Here is a 12,120-nt window from a genome sequence, read left to right as displayed (position 1 = left end):
GACTATGAAGACATTTTGTCTATTCTTTATATGTCAATTTTTTGCCTCCTAAGTTCTCAAGATAGGTGAAAAATGTCTGAAAATCAAATGTATTTTTAATTGCATATAGGGGTTTGATTATGTATAATCCAGGATTGCTCCCAGGGAGAACATAAACTTCTAATGTATGTGTAACATATATCCCACATTATAAAATATTAATTAATGTAATACAAAGAAATTAATAATTTGTAACTATGTGGAGCTACAGGGTAACCCAACCTCTCTGGCTGTCCTTAACATTTTTTCCTTTATTTCAAACCTTGGTGAACCTGACAATTATGTGTCTTGGGATTGATCTTCTCGAGGAGTATCTTTGCGGTGTTCTGTGTATTTCCCAAATTTGAATGTTGGCCTGCCTTGCTAGGTTGGGGAAGTTCTCCTGGATAATATCCTGAAGAGTGTTTTCCAACTTGGTTCCATTCTCCTCGTCACTTTCAGGTACACCAATCAAATGTAGATTTGGTCTTTTCACAGTCCCATATTTCTTGGAGGCTTTGTTTGTTTCTTTTTACTCTTTTTTCTCTAAACTTCTCTTCTCACTTCATTTCATTAATTTGATCTTCAATCACTGATACTCTTTCTTCCACTTGATTGAATCGGCTCCTGAAGCTTGTGCATGCATCATGTAGTTCTCATGCCATAGTTTTCAGCTCCATCAAGTCATTTAAGGTCTTCTCTACACTTTTATTCTAGTTAGCCATTCGTCTAATCTTTTTTCAAGGTTTTTGGCTTCCTTGCGATGAGTTCAAACATCCTCCTTTAGCTCGAAGAAATTTGTTATTACTGACCTTCTGAAGCCTACTTCTGTCAACTCATCAAAGTCATTCTCTGCCCAGCTTTGTTCCATTGCTGGCAAGGAGCTGCGGTCCTTTGGAGGAGAAGAGGCACTCTGGTTTTTATAATTATCAACTTTTCTGCTCTGGTTTGTCCCTATCTACATGGTTTTATCTACTTTTGGTCTTTGATGTTGGTGACCTACAGATGGGGTTTTGGAGTGGATGTCCTTTTTGTTGATGTTGATGCTATTCCTTTCTGTTTGTTAGATTCCTTCTAACAGTCAGGTCCCTCAGCTGCAGGGCTGCTAGAGTTTGCTGGAGGTCCACTCCAGACCCCATTTGCCTGAGTATCACCAGTTGAGGCTGTAGAACAGCAAATATTGCAGAACAGCAAATATTGCTGCCTGATCCTTCCTCTGGAAGCTTCAGTCCCAGAGGGGCTCCTGCCTGTATAAGGTGTCAGTCGGCCCCCACTGGGAGGCATCTCCAAGTTAGGCTACACAGGGGTCAGCGACCCACTTGAGGAGGCAGCCTGTCCACTGTCAGAGTTCAAACACCATGCTGGGAGAACCACTGTTGTCTTCAGAGCTGTCAGACAGGAATGTTTAAGTCTGCAGAAGTTTCTGCTGCCTTTTGTTCAGCTATGCCCTGCCCCTAGAGGTGGAATCTACAGAGGCAGCAGGCCTTGCTGAACTGCGGTGGGCTCTGCCCAGTTCAAGCTTCCCAAGCTGCTTTATTTACCTACTCAAGCCTCAGCAATGGCAGATGCACCTCCCCCTGCCTGCTGCCTCGCAGGTCGATCTCAGACTGCCACACTAACAGTGAGCAAGGCTCCGTGTGTGTGGGACCCACCAAGCCAGGCACAGGATATAATCTCCTGGTGTGTCATTTGCTAAGACCATTGGAAAAGCACAGTATTTTGGTAAGAATGTCCCGCTTTTCCAGGTACAGTCTGTCACGGCTTCCTTTGGCTAGGAAAGGGAAATCCCTTGACTCCTTGTGCTTCCTGGGTGAGACAATGCCCCACCTTACTTCAGTTCGCCCTCCATGGGCTGCACCCACTGTCCAACTACTCCCAGTGAGATGAAACAGGTACCTCAGTTGGAAATGCAGAAATCACCTGTCTTCTGCCTCAATCATGCTGGGAGCTGCAGACTGGAGCTGTTCCTATTTGGCCATCTTGGAAGGGAATCTACAGCTCAGCTTCTTAAGTGACTGGTAAGTAGAAACCATGTATGTAAAAATAAATTGAAATGTGAATGATAACAAAAGGAGTGGAGATAGAGATAAAGACAAGTGGGGGTGAGGGGAGAAAGAGAGAAACTCAAGTAAAAGCATTCCATCTATCACTATTATTATTGACTATTTGATCATAATAATGCTCTTGAAATCATAGTCTACTAAAAAACCTGCTGTTTATCAAACTTCCACTAATTTAACTCATTAATTTATAATATTGCCTATGATTAACATATATTTTCTGTTTCCCCATTTGGGACAATGATCTTTTTCTACTGATATTTTTTCAAATATATCAAACATATAAGTAATATAAAATTAATATCAGCAAATGATTAAATACTATCTAATCTTTAATAAATGTTTCAGTACACAGATTTCCCTGAAATCTCTACAACCCTTTGGTGTAGGTCGTGGAACATGTGTAAGTATCAGCCTTTTCTCTTCTTATCTACTATACGTGCTTGAGAAGAAATAATACAATAACATTTTTAGAATAAAGAAATAATAACATTTCTCTACAGCCTCCCAAGTTTCAGAAGACCTTTTACACATGTTCTTATTTGATAGAATTGTCTATTTTTAGGGGAGTAAAAGGGACTTTTCTGTTGTCTCATAGCTTAGAAAGTTTAGATTAGGAAGGAAAAAAGCATAAAAAGTATAAAAGTGTATGTGGGCTGAGGAGTAGAAGGGTAGATTTGGGGAGAATAGTTTGTATACAATACAGATAAGAAATAGTTTAGGCTGGGTGTGGTGACCTACGCCTGTAATCCCAGCACTTTGGGAGGCTGAGGCGGGCAGATCATGAGGTCAGGAGTTCAAGACAAGCCTGACCAACATGGTGAAACCCCATCTCTACTAAAAATGCAAAAATTAGCTGGGTGTAGTGGCATGTGCTTGCAATCCCTGCTACTCAGGAGGCTGAAGCAGGAAAATCACTTGTACCTGCGAGACAGAGGTCACAGTGAGCTGAGATGGTGCCACTGCACTCCACCCTGAGTGACAGAGCAAGACTCTGTCTCAAACAAAAAAAAGAAAAATGAAAGGAGTTGTTAGTTGCTTTGTTATTGAGTCAGTATTCATTTTGGCTTTATGTAGATAAATATTTACTGTAATTCTCAGATTCAAAAGTCAACTGAAAAGGAATTGATGGCGGCCAGGGCAGTGCGGCTGCGGAGCCTAGGCCGGGGGCGGCGCGCAGGGCGTGGGGTGCACGGAGAGGGAGAGGGGTCGACCCAACACAGGGTCCAGGAGCTCTAGGGCCGTAGCAGCGCTGCCCGCCGCCGTGTGTCCGTGGGAACTACCACGCGGTCCCTCCGCCGCCTCTGAGCTGCTCGTGGGCCGGCAGGGTGGGCCTGGGGCAGGGACTGACTGGCATTTTTTACCATCTACAGAAACTTACTGTAATTCATTTTTCCTTACTCCAGTAGTAAGAATTACACCAAATTGAAAAGATATGAATGAGGATCCTAAAAAAAGAAAAAGGAAGACTCAACACCTTTCTCGTTATTCAGATTCTTCTGGAATAAGCAGAATTGCAGATGGATTCAATGGAATTTTCTCTGATCATCGTTACAGTGTCTGTTCTTTGAGACAGCCAGATTTAAAATATTTTGACAACAAAGATGATGATTCTGATACCAAGACATCAAATGACTTGCCAAAATTTGCAGATGGAATCAAGGCCAGAAACAGAAATCAAAACTACCTGGTTCCCAGTCCTGCACTTAGAATTCTAGACCACACTGCCTTTTCTACAGAAAAATCTGCTGATATTGAAATTTGTGATGAAGAGTGTGACTCACCTGAATCAGTCAACCAGCAAACCCAAGAGGAGAGTCCTATAGAAGTTCACACTACTGAAGATGTTCCAATTGCTGTAGAAGTGCATGCGATTTCTGAGGATTATGATATAGAAACAGAAAACAATTCCTCTGAGAGTCTCCAAGATCAAACTGATGAAGAACCACCAGCTAAACTTTGTAAAATTCTTGACAAGAGCCAAGTTTGAATGTGACTGCCCAGCAGAAATGGCTTTTACTGAGAGCTAATAGCAGTGGCCTCTATAAATGTGAACTTTGTGAGTTTAACAGCAAATATTTTTCTGACTTAAAGCAGCATATGATCCTGAAGCATAAATGTACTGATTCAAATGTGTGTCGAGTATGCAAGGAAAGTTTCTCTACCAATATGCTTCTGATAGAACATGCCAAACTACATGAAGAGGATCCCTACATTTGTAAATACTGTGATTATAAGACAGTAATTTTTGAGAACCTCAGTCACATTGCAAACTCCCATATTAGTGATCACCTCTATTGGTGTGAACAGTGTGATGTACAGTTCTCCTCAAGCAGTGAACTCTACCTACATTTCCAGGAGCACAGCTGTGATGAACAGTACTTGTGTCAGTTCTGTGAACATGAAACTGATGATCCAGAAGATTTGCATAGCCATGTGGTAAATGAGCATGCATGTAAATTAATAAAGTGGTAAGTATAACAATGGAGAACATGGACAGTGTAGCCTCTTAAGCAAAATTACCTTTGACAAATGTAAAAACTTCTTTGTATGGCAAGTATGTGGTTTTCGGAGTAGATGTCATACAAATGTTAATGGGCATGTTGCTATTGAACATACTAAAATTTTTCCTGTTTGTGATGACTGTGGGAAAGGCTTTTCAAGTATGCTAGAATATTGCAAGCATTTAAATTCACATTTATCTGAAGGGATTTATTTATGTCAATATTGTGAATATTCAACAGGACAAATTGAAGATCTTAAAATTCATCTAGATTTCAAGCATTCAGCTCACTTATCTCATAAATGTAGTGACTGCTTGATGAGGTTTAGAAATAAAAGAGAATTAATAAGTCACCTTCCAGTCCATGAGACAACTTGATTATTCTCTTTAACTTACAGAATGTTAGTTTAAAATAATAAATTTAGCCTTTTTTTGGAGATGATTAAATGGATGATTGTAAACACAACTTATGAAATTTGCCTTTAACAAGTAACTTTTGTAAATTATAAAATCTTGAGCAAGATGGCCGAATAGGAACAGCTCCAGTCTCCAACACCCAGCGCGAGCGACACAGAAGACCGGCGATTTCTGCATTTTCAACTGAGGTACTGGGTTCATCTCACTGGGGAGTGCCAGACGATCGGTGCTGGTCAGCTGCTGCAGCCCGACCAGCGAGAGCTGAAGCAGGGCGAGGCATTGCCTCACCTGGAAAGCGCAAGGGGGAAGGGAATCCCTTTTCCTAGCCAGGGGAACTGAGACACACAACACCTGGAAAATCGGGTAACTCCCACCCCAATACTGCGCTTTAAGCAGACAGGCACACCAGGAGATCATATCCCACACCTGGCCGGGAGTGTCCCACACCCACGGAGCCTCCCTCATTGCTAGCACAGCAGTCTGTGATCTACCGGCAAGGCAGCAGCGAGGCTGGGGGAGGGGCGCCCGCCATTGCTGAGGCTTAAGTAGGTAAACAAAGCTGCTGGGAAGCTCAAACTGGGTGGAGCTCACAGCAGCTCAAGGAAACCTGCCTGTCTCTGTAGACTCCACCTCTGGGGACAGGGCACAGTAAATAATAACAAACGCAGCAGCTCTGCAGACGCAAACGACTCTGTCTGACAGCTTTGAAGAGAGCAGTGGATCTCCCAACACGGAGGTTGAGATCTGAGAAGGGACAGACTCCCTGCTCAAGTGGGTCCCTGACCCCTGAGTAGCCTAACTGGGAGACATCCCCCACTAGGGGCAGTCTGACACACCACACCTCACAGGGTGGAGTACACCCCTGAGAGGAAGATTCCAAAGCAAGAATCAGACAGGTACACTCGCTGTTCAGAAATATTCTATCTTCTGCAGCCTCTGCTGCTGATACCCAGGCAAACAGGGTCTGGAGTGGACCTCAAGCAATCTCCTACAGCTACAACCTACAGCTGAGGATCCTGACTGTTAGAAGGAAAGCTATCAAACAGGAAGGACACCTACACCAAAACCCCATCAGTACATCACCATCATCAAAGACCAGAGGCAGATAAAACCACAAAGATGGGGAAAAAGCAGGGCAGAAAAGCTGGAAATTCAAAAAATAAGAGCGCATCTCCCCCGGCAAAGGAGCGCAGCTCATCGCCAGCAACGGATCAAAGCTGGACGGAGAATGACTTCGACGAGATGAGAGAAGAAGGCTTCAGTCCATCAAATTTCTCAGAGCTAAAGGAGGAATTACGTACCCAGCGCAAAGAAACTAAAAATCTTGAAAAAAAAGTGGAAGAATTGATGGCTAGAGTAATTAATGCAGAGAAGCTCACAAACGAAATGAAAGAGACGAAAACCATGGCACGAGAAATACGTGACAAATGCACAAGCTTCAGTAACCGTCTCGATCAACTGGAAGAAAGAATGTCAGCGATGGAGGATCAAATGAATGAAATGAAGCGAGAAGAGAAACCAAAAGAAAAAAGAAGAAAAAGAAATGAACAAAGCCTGCAAGAAGTATGGGATTGTGTAAAAAGACCAAATCTACGTCTGATTGGGGTGCCTGAAAGTGAGGGGGAAAATGGAACCAAGTTGGAAAACACTCTTCAGGATATCATCCAGGAGAACTTCCCCAACCTAGTAGGGCAGGCCAACATTCAAATCCAGGAAATACAGAGAACGCCACAAAGATACTCCTCGAGAAGAGCAACTCCAAGACACATAATTGCCAGATTCACCAAAGTTGAAATGAAGGAAAAAATCTTAAGGGCAGCCAGAGAGAAAGGTCGGGTTACCCACAAAGGGAAGCCCATCAGACTAACAGCAGATCTCTCGGCAGAAACTCTTCAAGCCAGAAGAGAGTGGGGGCCAATATTCAACATTCTTAAAGAAAAGAATTTTAAACCTAGAATTTTATATCCAGCCAAACTAAGTTTCATAAGTGAAGGAGAAATAAAATCCTTTACAGATAAGCAAATGCTTAGAGATTTTGTCACCACTAGGCCTGCCTTACAAGAGACCCTGAAGGAAGCACTAAACATGGAAAGGAACAACCGGTACCAGCCATTGCAAAAACATGCCAAAATGTAAAGACCATCAAGGCTAGGAAGAAACTGCATCAACTAACGAGCAAAATAACCAGTTAATATCATAATGGCAGGATCAAGTTCACACATAACAATCTTAACCTTAAATGTAAATGGACTAAATGCTCCAATTAAAAGACACAGACTGGCAAACTGGATAAAGAGTCAAGATCCATCAGTCTGCTGTATTCAGGAGACCCATCTCACACGCAGAGACATACATAGGCTCAAAATAAAGGGATAGAGGAAGATTTACCAAGCAAATGGAGAACAAAAAAAAGTGGGGGTTGCAATACTAGTCTCTGATAAAACAGACTTTAAACCATCAAAGATCAAAAGAGACAAAGAAGGCCATTACATAATGGTAAAGGGATCAATTCAACAGGAAGAGCTAACTATCCTAAATATATATGCACCCAATACAGGAGCACCCAGATTCATAAAGCAAGTCCTTAGAGACTTACAAAGAGACTTAGACTCCCATACAATAATAATGGGAGACTTCAACACTCCACTGTCAACATTAGACAGATCAACGAGACAGAAAGTTAACAAGGATATCCAGGAATTGAACTCATCTCTGCAGCAAGCAGACCTAATAGACATCTATAGAACTCTCCACCCCAAATCAACAGAATATACATTCTTCTCAGCACCACATCGTACTTACTCCAAAATTGTCCACATAATTGGAAGTAAAGCACTCCTCAGCAAATGTACAAGAACAGAAATTATAACAAACTGTCTCTCAGACCACAGTGCAATCAAATTAGAACTCAGGACTAAGAAACTCAATCAAAACCACTCAACTACATGGAAACTGAACAACCTGCTCCTGAATGACTACTGGGTACATAACGAAATGAAGGCAGAAATAAAGATGTTCTTTGAAACCAATGAGAACAAAGATACAACATACCAGAATCTCTGGGACACATTTAAAGCAGTGTGTAGAGGGAAATTTATAGCACTAAATGCCCACAAGAGAAAGCAGGAAAGATCTAAAATTGACACTCTAACATCACAATTAAAAGAACTAGAGAAGCAAGAGCAAACACATTCGAAAGCTAGCAGAAGGCAAGAAATAACTAAGATCAGAGCAGAACTGAAGGAGATAGAGACACAAAAAACCCTCCAAAAAATCAATGAATCCAGGAGTTGGTTTTTTGAAAAGATCAACAAAATTGACAGACCACTAGCAAGACTAATAAAGAAGAAAAGAGAGAAGAATCAAATCGACGCAATTAAAAATGATAAAGGGGATATCACCACCGACCCCACAGAAATACAAACTACCATCAGAGAATACTATAAACACCTCTACGCAAATAAACTGGAAAATCTAGAAGAAATGGATAATTTCCTGGACACTTACACTCTTCCAAGACTAAACCAGGAAGAAGTTGAATCCCTGAATAGACCAATAGTAGGCTCTGAAATTGAGGCAATAATTAATAGCCTACCAACCAAAAAAAGTCCAGGACCAGATGGATTCACAGCTGAATTCTACCAGAGGTACAAGGAGGAGCTGGTACCATTCCTTCTGAAACTATTCCAATCAATAGAAAAAGAGGGAATCCTCCCTAACTCATTTTATGAGGCCAACATCATCCTGATACCAAAGCCTGGCAGAGACACAACAAAAAAAGAGAATTTTAGACCAATATCCCTGATGAACATCGATGCAAAAATCCTCAATAAAATACTGGCAAACCGGATTCAGCAGCACATCAAAAAGCTTATCCACCATGATCAAGTGGGCTTCATCCCTGGGATGCAAGGCTGGTTCAACATTCGCAAATCAATAAACATAATCCAGCATATAAACAGAACCAAAGACAAGAACCACATCATTATCTCAATAGATGCAGAAAAGGCTTTTGACAAAATTCAACAGCCCTTCATGCTAAAAACGCTCAATAAATTCGGTATTGATGGAACGTACCTCAAAATCATAAGAGCTATTTATGACAAACCCACAGCCAATATCATACTGAATGGGCAAAAACTGGAAAAATTCCCTTTGAAAACTGGCACAAGACAGGGATGCCCTCTCTCACCACTCCTATTCAACATAGTGTTGGAAGTTCTGGCTAGGGCAATCAGGCAAGAGAAAGAAATCAAGGGGATTCAGTTAGGAAAAGAAGAAGTCAAATTGTCCCTGTTTGCAGACGACATGATTGTATATTTAGAAAACCCCATTGTCTCAGCCCAAAATCTCCTTAAGCTGATCAGCAACTTCAGCAAAGTCTCAGGATACAAAATTAATGTGCAAAAATCACAAGCATTCTTATACACCAGTGACAGACAAACAGAGAGCCAAATCAGGAATGAACTTCCATTCACAATTGCTTCAAAGAGAATAAAATACCTAGGAATCCAACTTACAAGGGATGTAAAGGACCTCTTCAAGGAGAACTACAAACCACTGCTCAGTGAAATCAAAGAGGACACAAACAAATGGAAGAACATACCATGCTCATGGATAGGAAGAATCAATATCGTGAAAATGGCCATACTGCCCAAGGTAATTTATAGATTCAATGCCATCCCCATCAAGCTACCAATGAGCTTCTTCACAGAATTGGAAAAAACTGCTTTAAAGTTCATATGGAACCAAAAAAGAGCCCGCATCTCCAAGACAATCCTAAGTCAAAAGAACAAAGCTGGAGGCATCACGCTACCTGACTTCAAACTATACTACAAGGCTACAGTAACCAAAACAGCATGGTACTGGTACCAAAACAGAGATATAGACCAATGGAACAGAACAGAGTCCTCAGAAATAATACCACACATCTACAGCCATCTGATCTTTGACAAACCTGAGAGAAACAAGAAATGGGGAAAGGATTCCCTATTTAATAAATGGTGCTGGGAAAACTGGCTAGCCATAAGTAGAAAGCTGAAACTGGATCCTTTCCTTACTCCTTATACGAAAATTAATTCAAGATGGATTAGAGACTTAAATGTTAGACCTAATACCATAAAAATCCTAGAGGAAAACCTAGGTAGTACCATTCAGGACATAGGCATGGGCAAAGACTTCATGTCTAAAACACCAAAAGCAACGGCAGCAAAAGCCAAAATTGACAAATGGGATCTCATCAAACTAAAGAGCTTCTGCACAGCAAAAGAAACTACCATCAGAGTGAGCAGGCAACCTACAGAATGGGAGAAAATTTTTGCAATCTACTCATCTGACAAAGGGCTAATATCCAGAACCTACAAAGAACTCAAACAAATTTACAAGAGAAAAACAAACAACCCCATCCAAAAGTGGGCAAAGGATATGAACAGACATTTCTCAAAAGAAGACATTCATACAGCCAACAGACACATGAAAAAATGCTCATCATCACTGGCCATCAGAGAAATGCAAATCAAAACCACAATGAGATACCATCTCACACCAGTTAGAATGGCGATCATTCAAAAGTCAGGAAACAACAGGTGCTGGAGAGGATGTGGAGAAATAGGAACACTTTTACACTGTTGGTGGGATTGTAAACTAGTTCAACCATTATGGAAAACAGTATGGCGATTCCTCAAGGATCTAGAACTAGATGTACCATATGACCCAGCCATCCCATTACTGGGTATATACCCAAAGGATTATAAATTATGCTGCTATAAGGACACATGCACACGTATGTTTATTGCAGCACTATTCACAATAGCAAAGACTTGGAATCAACCCAAATGTCCATCAGTGACAGATTGGATTAAGAAAATGTGGCACATATACACCATGGAATACTATGCAGCCATAAAAAAGGATGAGTTTGTGTCCTTTGTAGGGACATGGATGCAGCTGGAAACCATCATTCTTAGCAAACTATCACAAGAACAGAAAACCAAACACCACATGTTCTCACTCGTAGGTGGGAACTGAACAATGAGATCACTTGGACTCGGGAAGGGGAACATCACACACCGGGGCCTATCATGGGGAGGGGGGAGGGGGGAGGGATTGCATTGGGAGTTATACCTGATGTAAATGACGAGTTGATGGGTGCAGCACACCAACATGGCACAAGTATACATATGTAGCAAACCTGCACGTTGTGCACATGTACCCTACAACTTGAAGTTTAATAATAATAAATAAATTTAAAAAAAATAAATAAATAAAAAAAAATAAAGTCTTGATCTGCTAATTTAAAAAAAAAAAATTATAAAATCTTTTTGGCATTGCTCCATTTTCAGTATATAAATATATCTTTAATGTGGTATTTTCAATTGCGTGATAGTCTGTAGTTTTAACCATTCTTGGTGACTGTCATCCTGTTTCTTGCATGTGCTCGATTTCATGAATTGAAAAGAAACAAATGTATTGAAATGAGCTGCAGTTTTCCTTCCTTAACCATGGGTGCTAGTAACTTTTTCTTTTTAAAACTCAAGACAAGATTAGTTTTTTTGGTGTATGAAGTCATGAAATTATTATATGACCAGAACTAAAATGCAATATACAATTAAATCCATGGATACTCCCATTAATAAGAAATAACACTAGGAGGCCACTATTATCACAGGAAGAAAAGATTTGGTTTTCATGGCAGTCTGTTTTTTTAAAAAAAATTTTTGAGCCCCTATCTATTGTTAAATATTTTAAGATGGGATGAGGGAGGAACTAATTAATAAGGGCTTACACAATAATAAATAACCGTATCATAACTCAAAAAAAAGAGAAAAGGAATTGATGTGAAAGAATAACTTGATTTCCAAGAGTTTCTGCTAATTACAAAGAAGACACTAATGAGGAAGTAACAGGGAAAGATATAAATATCTAGTTTATACCTTCATGACCAGTTTGCTTTTCTGCTAACTTAGGAAGATCAGATATGAAATATGACCTTTGTTTAGAGAAACCTCTCACTCTACCACCTCCATGTTAATCAGTTTGACTTAAAAGACTGAGTTAAAAGCTTAACTGAGATACCTTCTCTTCAATAACTTATGAACTCTCTCCAATAACTGATGGTCAAGA

The 12,120-nt window shown here is 40.6% G+C and overlaps 1 pseudogene; it reads left to right on the top strand.

Moving 5' to 3' along the window:
• Positions 1-3,426: 3,426 nt before the first annotated feature.
• Positions 3,427-4,971, top strand: LOC103238606 (zinc finger protein 639 pseudogene; annotated as a pseudogene).
• The last annotated feature ends 7,149 nt before the right edge of the window (positions 4,972-12,120 follow it).

The sequence above is a fragment of the Chlorocebus sabaeus genome, chromosome 11 (assembly GCF_047675955.1).
Source record: "Chlorocebus sabaeus isolate Y175 chromosome 11, mChlSab1.0.hap1, whole genome shotgun sequence".
NCBI classification, from domain to species: domain Eukaryota; kingdom Metazoa; phylum Chordata; class Mammalia; order Primates; family Cercopithecidae; genus Chlorocebus; species Chlorocebus sabaeus.
Note: the sequence above shows the minus strand (reverse complement) of the source record. Positions and strands in the feature narration are given on the sequence as shown.